The sequence below is a fragment of the Stegostoma tigrinum genome, chromosome 23 (assembly GCF_030684315.1).
Source record: "Stegostoma tigrinum isolate sSteTig4 chromosome 23, sSteTig4.hap1, whole genome shotgun sequence".
Taxonomy (NCBI): domain Eukaryota; kingdom Metazoa; phylum Chordata; class Chondrichthyes; order Orectolobiformes; family Stegostomatidae; genus Stegostoma; species Stegostoma tigrinum.
In genome coordinates, this window is record NC_081376.1 from 33,633,262 (window position 1) to 33,648,299 (window position 15,038).

The following is a 15,038-nucleotide window of genomic DNA, read 5'->3' on the forward strand; positions in this document are numbered from 1 at the left end:
GTAGGCCAGATCAGGTAAAGATGGCAGTTTCCTTCCCTAAAGGATATTAAATGCTGGTCAGCCAGTGATGGCTATGTCCCACAAATGAATGTAAAAAATCTCTCAGCTGTCTTGTCTCCAAGGAGATCAGTCCCAACCTGTCAAATCTACTCCCATGACTTGAGTTTCTCACCTTTGGAACCGTTTGTGTAAATAATATTTTGCACTGTCTCCAAAACATTCCCATCCCTTGTTAGTGCCCAGCTCTATACATAGTACTCCAGCAGAAAACAAGTATTGTGCAAGTTCAGCATTACCTTCTTGCTCTTATACTCTTTTTGATAAAACCCAGGATACTGTACGCTTTATTAATTCTTCTCTGCATATGTCCTGCAGCCATCAGTGATCCTTGCACATCTGCACTGATATCTAGCTACTGCACTTCCTTTAGAACTGTATCACTTATATTGTCTGTCCGTGTTCTTCTTACCAAAATGCATCACCTCAAACGTCTCTGCATTGAACTTCATCTGCCACCTATCCACCCACTCCAGCAACTTGTCTGTGTCTTTTAGGAATTCTATACTGGTCTCACAGTTTACAGCGTTTCCAAAATTTATATCAACTGCAACTTTGATTTAGCCCTCTACATACCAAGATCTAGATCATTTTACATATATGAGGGGAAACGCAAGGCTCCTTATACCTACCCCCGGGGAATTCAACTACAAACATTCCTCCAGCCTGAAAAGTATCCATTGACCATATCTTTCTTTCCTGTTATTCTGCCAATTTTGTATCTGCATTATTACTAACCTGTACCACCATTTGCAAAGTTCTATATTGAAACTAAAGCAAATGTTCAGTTCTGTGCTGCTTCTATGTTGTACAGCGAGGCTAAGCACCATTTCTATGTGTTGCCACCAGTACCTTCTAGATATGCACGCCTTCAAGGTCCAAATAGAGTGGATGAAAATAATCACCTTTTTGGTCTCATCAGAAAAGTGTTTGTGGTCAAGGAGATAAATAATTTATTGCATCTTTACAACTATTTAGATGTTTCAAGGATATGGTATACATTATTATGGAACATGTTACAGAGACATGATACTGTATTATGTCTAACACTTTTAAGATCTTTATTTACTCACCCTGACAGTCCTCGTATCACCATCACAGTGAATGGCGTTTATGACTATATCAGTACTAGCCCTCTCATACCCATATACAACTAAATCCATGCCTAGAGAAGAAGCACATGATTTCCATGCTTGAGATCTTCTGTGTCTGAAGAGTGCCCTGGGCCTGGAGTGAGCTATCTCCCCACTAAATGGTACTAAACACACTACAGCAAGGTACAACATTTCCAGCATAAATTGTAACTAGTCTTAACTTACGGGAATAATACAACATAGTGTCAACTGTTGCCTGGGTATAGAAACCCAAATTTTTAAAATAAATTTATTACTGAATGAAGTTGAAAAATCCACAAAAGTAAGTGGCAGAAAGAGCGAGAAATTGTGAATTGTGCAAGAAATTAAATGATTTCCACAACAATAAACATACAACTCCAGCCCATGATGAATTGGAATTTATGATGCCATAGAGGCATTTCAGAAGTTTTAACAAAAGTGCAAACTGATCTTCCGTAGCTTTCTAAAAGACATTGGTGAAGAGGAAAGGAGCAACTATATATTTTTGTGGGCAAAAGAGAAATGATTAAATTAGCTTAATAACTGGGAGCTAAATGAAGACAAAAGCAGAAACCCAAGCCTCCACCTATACTACTTATACTACAAACACCACCGTCACCGCTGCTATCTCCTTCCCAAAATCCACAAACCCGCCTGCCCTGGTCGACCCATCGCCTCAGCCTGCTCCTGCCCCACCGAACTCATCTCCACCTATCTGGACTCCATTTTCTCCCCTTTGGTCCAGGAACTCCCTACCTACGTCCGTGACACCACCCACGCCCTCCACCTCCTCCAGAACTTCCAATTCCCTGGCCCCCAACACCTCATCTTCACCGTGGACGTCCAGTCCCTATACACCTGTATTCCTCATGCAATGGCCTCAAGGCCCTCTGCTGCTTCCTGTCCCACAGACCCGACCAGTTCCCTTCCACCGACACCCTCATCCGCCTATCCGAACTCATCCTCACCCTCAACAACTTCTCTTTCCATTCCTCCCACTTCCTACAGACAAAGGGGGTGGCCATGGGCACCCACATGGGCCCAAGCTATGCCTGCCTCTTTGTAGGTTACGTGGAACAGTCCCTCTTCCGCACCTACACAGGCCCCAAACCCCACCTCTTCCTCCGTTACATTGAAGACTGTATCGGCGCCACCTCATGCTCCCAAGAGGAGCTCGAACAGCTCATCCATTTCACCAACACCTTCCACCCCAACCTCAAGTTCACCTGGACCATCTCCAGTACATCCCTCACCTTCCTGACCTTTCTGTCTCTATCTCAGGCAACCACCTACAAAGCGATGTCCATTTCAAGCTCACTGACTCCCACAGCTACTGGAATACACTTCCTCCCACCCACCTTCCTGTAAAAATTCCATCCCCGATTCCCAATTCCTTCGCCTCCGCCACATTTGCTCCCAGGATGAGCCATTCCACTCCCGCACATCCCAGATGTCCTCGTTCTTCAAGGGCCGTAACCTGCCCCCCCCACAGTGGTCAAGAACACCCTCAACCGTGTCTCCCCAATTTCCCGCAACACATCCTTCACTCTGCCCTCGCAATAACCGCCAAAAGAGAATCCCTCCAGTCCTCACAACCACCCCACCAACCTCCGGATACAACGCATCATCATCCGACACTTCCGCCATCTACAATCCGACCCCACCACTAAAGATATTTTTCCCATCCCACCCTTGTCTCAGAGACCACTCTCTCTGCAAGTCATTTGTCTGCTCCACACTCCCCTCCGACCCCACCACACCCGGCACTTTCCCCTGCAACCGCAGGAAGTGCTACACCTGCCCACACAACACCTCCCTCACTTCCATCCCAGGCCCCAACATGACTTTCCACATCAAGCAGATGTTCAACTGCACATCCGCCAATGCGGTATACTGCATCTGCTGTACCCGTTGTGGCTTCGTCTACATTGGGAAAACCAAGTGGAGGCTTGGGGACGTCTTTGCAGAACACCTACACTCGGTTCGCAGTAAACAACTGCACCTCCCAGTCGCAAACCATTTCAACTCCCCCTCCCATTCCTTAGACGACATGTCCATCATGGGCCTCCTGCAGTGCCACAATGATGCCACCCGTAGGTTGCAGAATCAGCAACTCATATTCCGCTTGGGAACCCTGCAGTCCAATTGTGTCGATGTGGACTTCACAAGCTTCAAAATCTCTCCTTCCCCCACTGCATCCCAAAACCAGCCCAGCTCGTCCCCGCCTGCCTAACCTGTTCTTTCTCTCACCTATCCCCTCCTCCCACCTCAAGCCACACCTCCATTTCCTATCCATTAACCTCATCCCGCCTCATTGACCTGTCTGTCCTCCCCGGATTGACCTATCCCCTCCCTACCTCCCCACCCATACTCTCCTCTCCACCTATCTTCTCCTCTATCCATCTTCAGTCCACCTCCCCCGCTCTCTATTTATTTCAGAACCCTCTCCCCATCCCCCTTTTCTGATGAAGGGTCTAGGCCCAAAACGTCAGCTTTTGTGCTCCTAAGATGCTGCTTGGCCTGCTGTGTTCATCCAGCCCCACACTTTGTTACCTAAGCTATCTTTTTTTTTGTAAAATTGGCCCTGCATTCAAACAAATCATCGGATATTCTGAAATTATTGTCAGGGTCTGAGGTAGGAACTCAGTGAGCCTGTTGACAATTTCATGACATGATAGAAAAATACAGGTAGAAAATATAAATTTAAGAACAGATGGAAGCCTGGTAGATAAGCATTTGTGGGGTTATGCACACTTTTAAATGCAAAAGTAATTAATTAGAGAGGACAGTTCATAACATTGTGAGCTTAGACACTGCCAGAGTGTGTGAAGCCATAAGTAGATAGAGTTAAATACTGACTAGCCAAATGGCTAGTTTTAATTTAGGAGAAGAGCAACACGATAGCGAGAAAAGCCTGCACACTAGGCAGCATCAAAAATGTGCAAGAGATGTAGAGGACCACATGAGTTCACTGACAGAAGGAAAACTTTGTCTCCTGACATCTCCAAAAGGTTTACACTTGTGCATGCAAGAAGATCTGTACATGCAGGCTGTTTGGAATGCCTTGCTAATAAAAACATGGTGGCGCCCAAAGAATCACAATAAATACGAGCAAATGGGACAGGATTGTCAAGCATACTGTGCACATGCATTGCCCATGTGTGCTTATGTCAGCGGACATTCTTCAGAAGAAAATGCCCTTCATTTGAATCAAATTATAGTGCTTGTGGAAGGTACAATTTCTGGAAAAAGATGTGCAGAAGAAAGGAAATAGTAAATGAGTTATCAGATATTGACCAAGTGGAGGAATGAAAAGAGAAAATGATTCGAATATCCATACTCTGGAAGAGATTGAATTTGAGAACACCATAGGAACCATACAACTGTATAAAGTGGCTAGATGTAACCAGACCAGGAGAAAATAAATTCACAGTATTGTTCAGATCAAGAAGGGTCTGAAAAATAAACCCTGCACCCATAAATCTAAGATTGAAGCTTGGTTCCGGAACACAGAGTAACATTATCCTGCTCAGATTACACAGAAGATTTTTGCTGAAAATTTGAAAGAAAATAGTCATCCCCAAGGAAAGATGTTACAAAACTGATTAGCATTATATAGGGGAACTGCAACATTTGAGGAACAGTCCACCATAGAAAGTCACACAAAGGAAAAGATATTAACTGTATGTTCCACATCAGTGAAAAAGGTGGCCCTGCTCTGAAAAGCAGTTATGAGGAGCTTCAGTCAATCTGTAAATTGTGGGATGAAGAAGTGTTGACTGTGATACAACCATTAAAAGTGCTTTCCAATCTGAAGCAATAAAATCTAGCATAAACGTAGCCATGGTGTTTTCGTCAGACAATTAGATCCTTCAAACAAGTTAAGCATCATATCATTATTGACCCAGTGATTAAACCAATAATAAATAATAACCATATAAAGTGCCAAGTGAATTAAAAGAAAGCTGAAAAAGAGTTCCAAGAAATGAAAGATAAGGTAACTGTCACAGTCACAAACTCTACTGGTTGGATAAATTCCATCATGACAAGAGAGAACAGCTAAGAATTTCTAAAGATATTGATCAATTCAATAAAACCATACCATATTCTAACATTGGACGAGATGGTACTAGTATGGCAGGGTTAAAAGTTTTCAGCAGGTTTGACACTAGAAGTGGCTACAGAAACATGCTGTCAGTTTTGACAATATTCAACACATTTTGGCTGATACAAATTCCTGCTTCTACCTTTTGGCCCTATAATGAACCAAGGTGTGTTCCAGCAGAAAGCAGATGAGATATTAATTGAACATGGTCTTGAAAATTTCAACTAAAACCTAATATTTGTTTTGTGGATGGGAGTTCTAAATTTCAATTCCAGCTTAGTCTGAAAAAATAAGTACTGCCTGAAAATAAATGAGATAGTAGCTTCATTTGTTTGCCTTTCACCTATAGGATCCAGACTTAACCCCAAGCAGAGTGACAGAACTCATGCGTATGAGTCCCAAACTTATTTTGCAACACAGTGGATAACACGCTTGTCTCTTAAGTCACAACATTATGAATTTGAGCACAAAATCAAAGCTGATACTCCCAATTTAATGCTGAGGGAATGCTGCACTTCAGCGGTGGAATCTATAAAATACATATGAATGGAGCCTCCATTCACTTTCTCAAGTGGATATAAAATAGCCCAAGATACAATTCTGAGAACAGGGGAGTTCTGTATAGTGACATGAACCAATGTTTATCCCTCAAGCAATATCACAGAAACAAAATTACTCACTAATTATCATTATTGTGGGATCTCATATTTACAATTTAGCTGTTACATTTTCCACATTACAACAGTGACGATGCTTCAAGTACTTCATTGGCTGTAAGGTGCTTTAGAATATTTTGAGACTGCGAAGGATACTATACAAGTTCGCACTGCTTGTTATGCCATGGAGGAAAATACTGCTCTTTATCAAGTTTGCTGATTGAATTTGGCATGATATTCAGAGCAACCAATGGCATACGAAGGGATATGGACCAATTAGGTTGAGAAGTCAAAGAATGTCAGTTGGATAATAATGCCACTAAATGTGTGGTTATGCATATTGGATGAGGAGACACAAGAAATGCAGGAAATGATAAATACAACAGCAATATAAATGGTATAAGATAGTTTCTATATAATTTATGATCAATCATTGAAAATGTTAAGTCAACTTGAGCAAAGCGGAGGCTTGGGGACCGCTTTGCAGAACACCTCCGCTCAGTTCGCAACAAACAACTGCACCTCCCAGTCGCAAACCATTTCCACTCCCCCTCCCATTCTCTTGATGACATGTCCATCATGGGCCTCCTGCACTGCCACAATGATGCCACCCGAAGGTTGCAGGAACAGCAACTCATATTCCGCCTGGGAACCCTGCAGCCATATGGTATCAATGTGGACTTCACCAGTTTCAAAATCTCCCCTTCCCCCACTGCATCCCTAAACCAGCCCAGTTCATCCCCTCCCCCCACTGCACCACACAACCAGCCCAGCTCTTCCCCCCCACCCACTGCATCCCAAAACCAGTCCAACCTGTCTCTGCCTCCCTAACCGGTTCTTCCTCTCACCCATCCCTTCCTCCCACCCCAAGCCGCACCCCCAGCTACCTACTAACCTCATCCCACCTCCTTGACCTGTCCGTCTTCCCTGGACTGACCTATCCCCTCCCTACCTCCCCACCCACACCTTCTCCACCTATCTTCTTTACTCTCCATCTTCGGTCCGCCTCCCCCTCTCTCCCTATTTATTCCAGTTCCCTCCCCCCATCCCCCTCTCTGATGAAGGGTCTAGGCCCGAAACGTCAGCTTTTGTGCTCCTGAGATGCTGCTTGGCCTGCTGTGTTCATCCAGCCTCACATTTTATTATCTTGAGCAAATCCAGTCCAGTAATAGGGTGCAGGTTTTCTATCAATTTTTTCGTCTGTTCCAAAGCCCTTTTTCCTGTTCATACCCAAGAACCACAGTTAACCACTGATCATGTTAGATATTCTGCCGGAGATCACCTTGTTGCTGCAGTAATAGCATAAAGACAAAAAACACAAATAATTTTGGAGAACTGAGAATGTCTGGCAACATGTGTGGAAAGAATTAGAGTTAACATTTCAGGTCTGGTGTGACTGTTCTTCACTATTCTTTGTGTTTGTTTCAGATTTAAGCATCAGCGGTACATTGCTTTCACTTGAGCATAAATGCAACACTCAGCTTCTCCACTTCCAGAATAGATTCGCAGAATATACAAGCAAACCATACTTGAAGGTCTGTCCAAGATAAAGTTTACACAGCCTGAGTCTCCTCACTAACCCAGTTCTAATTTGGAATTGTACGTTTCCAAGCTGCACCTTTAACAGAATTGGACATTTCAAATATTTGGGACAATAATGATAACAGAGATGACAGTTCAACCAGATAAAGAAAAATTTCTAGGTGTGAAAATAATATCTAAGGATGGAAGAACTGTCTTGAATGCACGATAGATCAAAGCGGAAAAACTACTTGCAACTAGATTCAGTTTTTCTCCATTCCTTTCTTGAAAGTACATTGCTTTGCTGATAAACAGGCACCTTAGATAGAATCTTGTTTTATGAAGAGTAAATGTAATATCAGGTCTAAAACAGGAGATATTTTTCCCAGGTGGGAAGCATCAGTTGTCATACATAATTAAATTCTTAAGTTATTATCCGTTTGTTGCACATGCATATATGAGTAGAATGCCAAATTTTATGGACAGGTGGACAGGAAATTCTGAAGACCACTGGAACCTCTTGGACTTCCAACATCCAGGCACCATATTTGAAGGCACCCGGACAGTACTGCACGCTGTAAGTTAGGGGCATTATTAAGACATTACCAGTCAGCCACCCGCCTCAACTCTCCACCCTGCATCAGACCAGATGTTGACACCAGACAGAAATTTACTCCACGTTTCAGCAATGTCTCTCTAGACATCCTCCAGCAGGTTGTTGAGAAAAGATAAATATTGTTTCCATGGATGGACTGAGGATGAAATCAGGGTGAAAGCCATGATCAATTTCCATGTGCTATCCAGCAGGAACAGATTTCGAATGTATACACAGTTGTCTGTGATCACAAGTTGTGCTTGAGCTATTAAATAAACGTATGTGAGACTTTCAAGTTTGCTGAATCCACCAGACTAAATCTGTGTTACTTACCAATAACACACGAAATACAACAGAAAGGGCTCATGTACTCAACCTAATATCTCAATATCTCTCCGTGTCTGCAGGAAAAGGATATGTACAATTGATATAAATATGCCCAGACATGCCCAAGACACAAGGTTCTGTTTTCCTTAAAAGTGCATGCAGTGGACCTGGCAGGAGAGCAAGGGCACCAAACCAATACTGTGGGAGAGATTGGATAGGTAGAACCAGCTAGTGAGAAAGACCCACACATTCCAGTGTGATTCCATATGATGCTCTGATGCTCTGGCTTAGAAACTAAATAAGAGGTTATTGCAACAAAACTAGCAAAATAATTTTAATTTAATGCCAAACAAAACAGCACATAGTCTAAATTTTTAAAAACGAACATGCCCTTTAGATAAGAACATCTTTCAGGCACAGTTGGCTCCTAGCATTGAGTGTCCATACAAATTGGTCCAAAATCATGAGGTCTTAAATCTAGCAACTCGGTTCATTCGGGTCTTTTAGTCACATCGTTGCACTGCCTTAGTTTCTTCTGCAGGAGTGTCATCAGTTTTGCATTCCTCAGCATCTTCACCGGACTCTCCTTCTTCCTCATTTGAGGACACGTGTCTGGTCCATCCCCTCTTCTGTTAAGTTGTCACCCTGTTATTGACCTAGGATGTGCAGGGAGCTGCAAATAATCACAATCCTGTAGACATTGTCCAGTGAGTACTGGTGTGCTCTTTATGAATGGTCCAGACAACAAAAGCAGACTCAGTAGACTAACAGTCTGTTCAATGATGGCACTGGTGGATGTATGGCTTGCACTGTATTGTTGTTCATCAGCCTGGGGGTTTCACATCAGAGTGATCAGTAGTTGTCACCTTGCTGTCCATTAGCCAAAGCTGTAGCTGATGTAGAGACAGTGAATATTTCTGACCTAAGAATTATGCAGAATATAAGGACCATGGTAGCTTTATCAAAAGCGGCTGCAGACCATCAGACATTTTTGCTTGTGGACATAAATGATCAAGATGTTGAGACAGTGAAATCCCTTCCTGTTGAGCAATCTAGCTAGATGATGTCAGGGAGCTCAGAGCCTCACGTGTACTTGGTAGCCTCTTGAATGTGAGGGAATCTAGTTATAGAATCAAATTCATTAACTCAGGCAGATTAGATCGCTGAGCCCATGGTGAACTGCACAAACAGTTTCGCCTTCCTGAGAACTTGAATGTCTCCAAGAACTCAATATCTGATTATTAAATGTTGAATACGCAAAGGACTAACACTCGACAATAGTTATAATCAGTGTAGGTAACAGGGAAACAGTTTTACCTGACATATTATTCACTATGCCACTTAATGTATCTGAGCTTGCCTTGATAAAGCAATTCTGACCTTCACTACAGCAAATTATTAAGTTATTTTATAGAACAGAACTTAAATTTTGCTGAAAAATAAGTTGTAAACAGGAATTTAGTGTCAAAGTGTGGTACACTACTTTGTATTGGAGGTATATTGCAAACAGAAAATCAATTGAGCACACACTGTGATTGTTTCAACAAACAGGTAACAACCATTCTGTGGCTAATTTCTCAGGCAATGCCATGATCTATCAATCTGCCTGATTTTAAATTTAGTCAAAGCACAGCAGTTAACTGTCAAGTTATCATTAACTGGCGCATTTGCCATTGCAACATCTCTGCCAATCAGAATTGACTTGCCAACCAATCAGCACTTTGTTCACAACCGGGGTTAATGTTATTTTCCATTTATTTTGGTATTTCTTGCTAATTGTTCTGATGAGACAAAAGGCTTCACCAAAATTTATATTTTGTAGGCAATGCCCTGTAAATTACCTTGTTTGCGAAGCCACCTTAAGACTGAATTGAAGGTAATAATATACCTGAAGAACTGAGAATCATTCATTCCCACAGAGAAAAACAGTTGCCTGTTCTCAATTCAAACTTTCTGTCTAGTTACCCTCTTAACTATTCCAAAGCAATCCAAGAAATAGAAACTTATTTTTCTTTTGAGCCCTTCAACATTGCTATTGCCCTGCAGATTCCATGTGCCCATTGTGTTCTACTCTTGGGCTGATCCTAACATAAGACTGACACACCAAATTCCCAAACCACTCACTAGGGAAGAGCAGCTGTTTTCCTATTGCTATTCTCACAGGTTTCACCATTAGAGTTCCATCTTCTCCCAGGCGAGCTGCAATTCAAAGCTCAGTGCAACTGATTACTGAAGCTGTGCTTGAAGTTGTAAGGTAGGTCCTCCAGCCATGCAGCCAGCAGTTTACAACTGAAGTTTCATCCAAGGTGATTAAACTGTACACACAAGTCCAAATTCATAAATAAAACCAGAAAATGCTGTAAATACTTAGCAAGTGCTGCAGTATCTAGGTAAGATCTCAGGTCAATGGTTTTTCATTGGAATTGGTGGATTACAATCTGAAACATTACTGTTAATTATACTTTGTGCAGATACTGCAGTGACCATGACTGTGCTACTTCCATGGACTCAAGCCTTCTCTTGTGAACTCTATCACAGGGTGTCTAGTTATTTGATGCCTGTGGAGCACTCTTGAGGTTGCTCCATCTAGCCAGACCTACTTTGGTTCTATTCTGATGCAGCAAAAAATCTTCTTATCAAGTAATTATTCCCTCACTCTCACTAAATTCTGTGAATACCTCATGTCCAATATTATACACAGAATATTGATTACACCTGTCGAGCACTGTTCTTCCACATTATTAAGTATTAATAGCATGTGACTATTGACATCAGTGTTGCATCATCATGTCCATTATTAATATTAACATATTAATTTCCCATCATGCTACTGGTTCTGTCTGTGAAAATACTGATAGGTGTGCTTTTGTTTTGCATTCTTGGGTTTATTTCAGATTTTCAAAACTGCAGTATTTCCTTTTGCATCAGTCTAGTTATTGAGGTAGTTTAAATCAAATTAGTGAAGTAAAGTCAATTAATAAATTCAATATTGTACAAATGTGAAGTTTCCAATTTAAAATATTAAAGCACATAGGTTACAACTTTGTTTTACTGCTTATCCTGCCTTTATACTGCCTCTCTCCCATGTAACATGATACATAGGAACCTGTCATACAGGTTTGACCTATTCAGGTCAAACTTTTCCTATATGTGGTAATGTTCAGAAGCAATGTTCCTGTCCTCTAATCATGTGTTGCATTCACATCCTGCAGCATAGTCTGTCTTATCCTGCAATTGACAAATTCCACAAAGATCTTTAGACAGAAAAATTAGAAATACAATCTCCACCTCGATTGCTTCAAGCTAACTCATTCACATACAGAAAAAAAGGGAGAAACAAAATGACAACTGAGGAGAAAAGGGAAGATCCCATGGGCTGTTCAAGTATTTCAGCAAGTAAAAATATTACAGCCTGTGATAGGTTATGGGAACAGATGGAATTAATGAAGGTCCCATGTTGTATGCGTCAGCCAGAGACAACATAAAGATACTATGAAAAATTCAGAGACTGCCTTTTAACCAGTGAGCAGTAGGAGAGTTCAGATCAAATAAGATGTGATGGATTGTCAGATGCTTCACCTAGATCTCCAGTTACATAAATCTCCTGCTATTGGGGTGACAGTGTCTGACCTCATTACTATTTATTTTAAGTCTGTGAAAGTCACTGTTGGTGGGTTGTGCACAGACTCAGAAATATTTTCAATGCTGAGGTTGATTGGATTCATGTTGTATACTATAATGGTATTGTTATAATCATCAACTTTATTAATGGCAACCGCATGATTTACTGTCTCCTGAGTCTGCATTATGTGCATCTGTAAACATTTTGTGCATGACCCCAAATTTTTCTTATTTTTAAAGGTGTTGTGTTCCAGCAGAAATTCAATCGGTCAGGCTTGAAGCAAATGTGCAAATCAAACAAAGACAATTTGATGACATGTCCATCATGAGCCTCCTGCAGTGCCACAATGATGCCACCCGAAGGTTGCAGGAACAGCAACTCATATTCCGCCTGGGAACCCTGCAGCCTAATGGTATCAATGTGGACTTCACCAGTTTCAAAATCTCCACTTCCCCAACTGCATCCCTAAACCAGCCCAGTTCGTTCCCTCCCCCCACTGCACCACACAACCAGCCCAGCTCTTCCCCCCCACCCACTGCATCCCAAAACCAGTCCAACCTGTCTCTGCCTCCCTAACCAGTTCTTCCTCTCACCCATCCCTTCCTCCCACCCCAAGCCACACCCCCATCTACCTACTAACCTCATCCCACCTCCTTGACCTGTCCGTCTTCCCTGGACTGACCTATTCCCCCCCTACCTCCCCACCTATACTCTCTCCACCTATCTTCTTTACTCTCCATCTTCGGTCCGCCTCCCCCTCTCTTCCTATTTATTCCAGTTCCCTCTCCCCATCCCCCTCTCTGATGAAGGGTCTAGGCCCGAAACGTCAGCTTTTGTGCTCCTGAGATGCTGCTTGGCCTGCTGTCTTCATCCAGCCTCACATTTTATGATCTTGGAATTCTCCAGCATCTGCAGTTCCCATTATCTCAAAGACAATTTGGACTGGATTATGATGTCTAAATAATATATTGACTCCAGTTTTTTGACAGAACATACCAATCACTCTTATTTAGAGGTTTGTTTTACAAAATGATCCTTTATCTCTTATTATGAATGGACTGAAATTGTGTGTACCATGGGTGAAGTACAATAAACTCATTGAGTGTGACTCTGCAAACTGGAAAAGGACTGGAAAGTTATATGAAGCATGTAGATCCTGATAGACAAGTACAATATGATACAAGTTATTTGGCAAAGGTATCTACCGTGTGAGACAAGTCTCATGGGCTCTTCTCCGTTCAAGCCCAATCTCTGCATGTTCATTAGTTGGCAGGGAGGGGGCACGGTGTGGAGGGGAGATCAGTGAGAAAGCTTGGGGGCAGGATTGTGGCTAACAGCAGTTGCTGAGCTGGGATGTCCCAGGAGTGGTCAAAGACTTGAATTACAACAGAGTGTTAAGGACCAGACCAAAGCCCCTCAAAATATATATTGGGGTAGGACAGACCCCAAATTTTTCCTTTTTTAAAGCCAGGTGTAAGGCATTGTGTTCCAGCTGAAATTCAATTGGTCAGGCTTGAAGTAAAACACACACACACACACACACACCAAACAAACCCAGGGGGTCTGTACTGTTTCGTCATTACAAATTCTTCTGCCTTTACATTGATGACTGCATCGGTGCTGTATCCTGTGCCCAGGCTGAACTGGAGCAGTTCATTAACTTCACGAACAACCTTCATCCCACCCTCAAATTCACTTCGTCTATCACTGACTCCTCCCTTCGCTTTCTTGACCTCTCCATTTCCATTTCTGGTGACAGTTTACGAACTGACTGTGGGTTTATTTACTATAAACCCACAGACTCCCATAGCTGCCCAGACTACACCTCCTCCCACCCCTGTATCTTGCAAAAACTCCATTCTGTTTTCCCAATTCCTTCATCTCTGTTGCATCTGCTCTGACGATAAGACGTTGCACTCCCAAGCATCCCGGATATCCAACTTTTTCAAACAACACTCTTTTCCTCCCTCTGTCATCCAGACTGCCCTCCACCACACCTCCTCCATTCCCTGCTCCCCAGCTCTTAACCACCCCCAGCCCTCCAAAAATAATAAAGATAGAGTTCCCCTTGTTCTCACTTTCCACCCCACCAGCCTCCGCATTCAACGAATCATCCTCAAGCACTTCCGCAAACTCTAATTAAAGTTTCTTACCCTCTTCCACTCCCCACCCGTTTCTGTCTTCTGCAAAATCCATTCCCTTCACCACACTTTAGTTCATGCCACACTCCTCACCACCCACTCCAACCCACTCCAGTACCTTACCCTGCAACCATAAAAGATGCAACACCTGCTCACACACCACCTCCCTCACCTCCAATCAGGGCCCTCAACAGCCCTTCCAAGTGTGACAGAGCTTCACCTGCATCTTCTCCAACCCAGTCTCTTGCATCCAATGGTCCCAATGTGATCTTCTCTACATTGGTGAGACCAAACATAAACCAGGTGACTGATTCAACAAACATCTTTACCTGGCCCATAATGGCCAATCTAACCTCCCTGTCACTGCCCATTTCACTTCCTTGCCCCACTCCCCCTCTGACATGTCTGCCCTTGGCCACCTCCTGTGTTGCAGCAACTCAGAACGCAAACTTCAAGAACAACATCTTATCATCCACCTGGGCACCCTACAGCCTGGAGGACTCAACATTGAGTTCTCCAATTTCCAATAACCTTCCCACCCATCTCCTGGCTCCCTTCCCAACCCAATCTCCTCCCGTCCATTCCACCTTCTGACCCTTCCTTCCAGCCATCAACTGGATTCATCCCTCCCATCGAACAACCAGGTCGTACCTGCTGCCAGTGTCCACCCCTGCCCCCCGTCTCTTTATGTGCAGCTCCCCCTACCTCATATCCAGTCCTGAAGAAGGGTAATACCCAAAATTTTGACTGCTCCTTTCCTCAAGATGCTGCCTGGCTTGCTGAGTTCTTCCAGCCTCCTTTTTAACTACTTTGAATTCCAGCATCAGCAGTTTTTTCTGTCTCTAACAGGCTTTATTATACTATAATTAAAATACAAACAAAAGGAAGATGAATTGAAA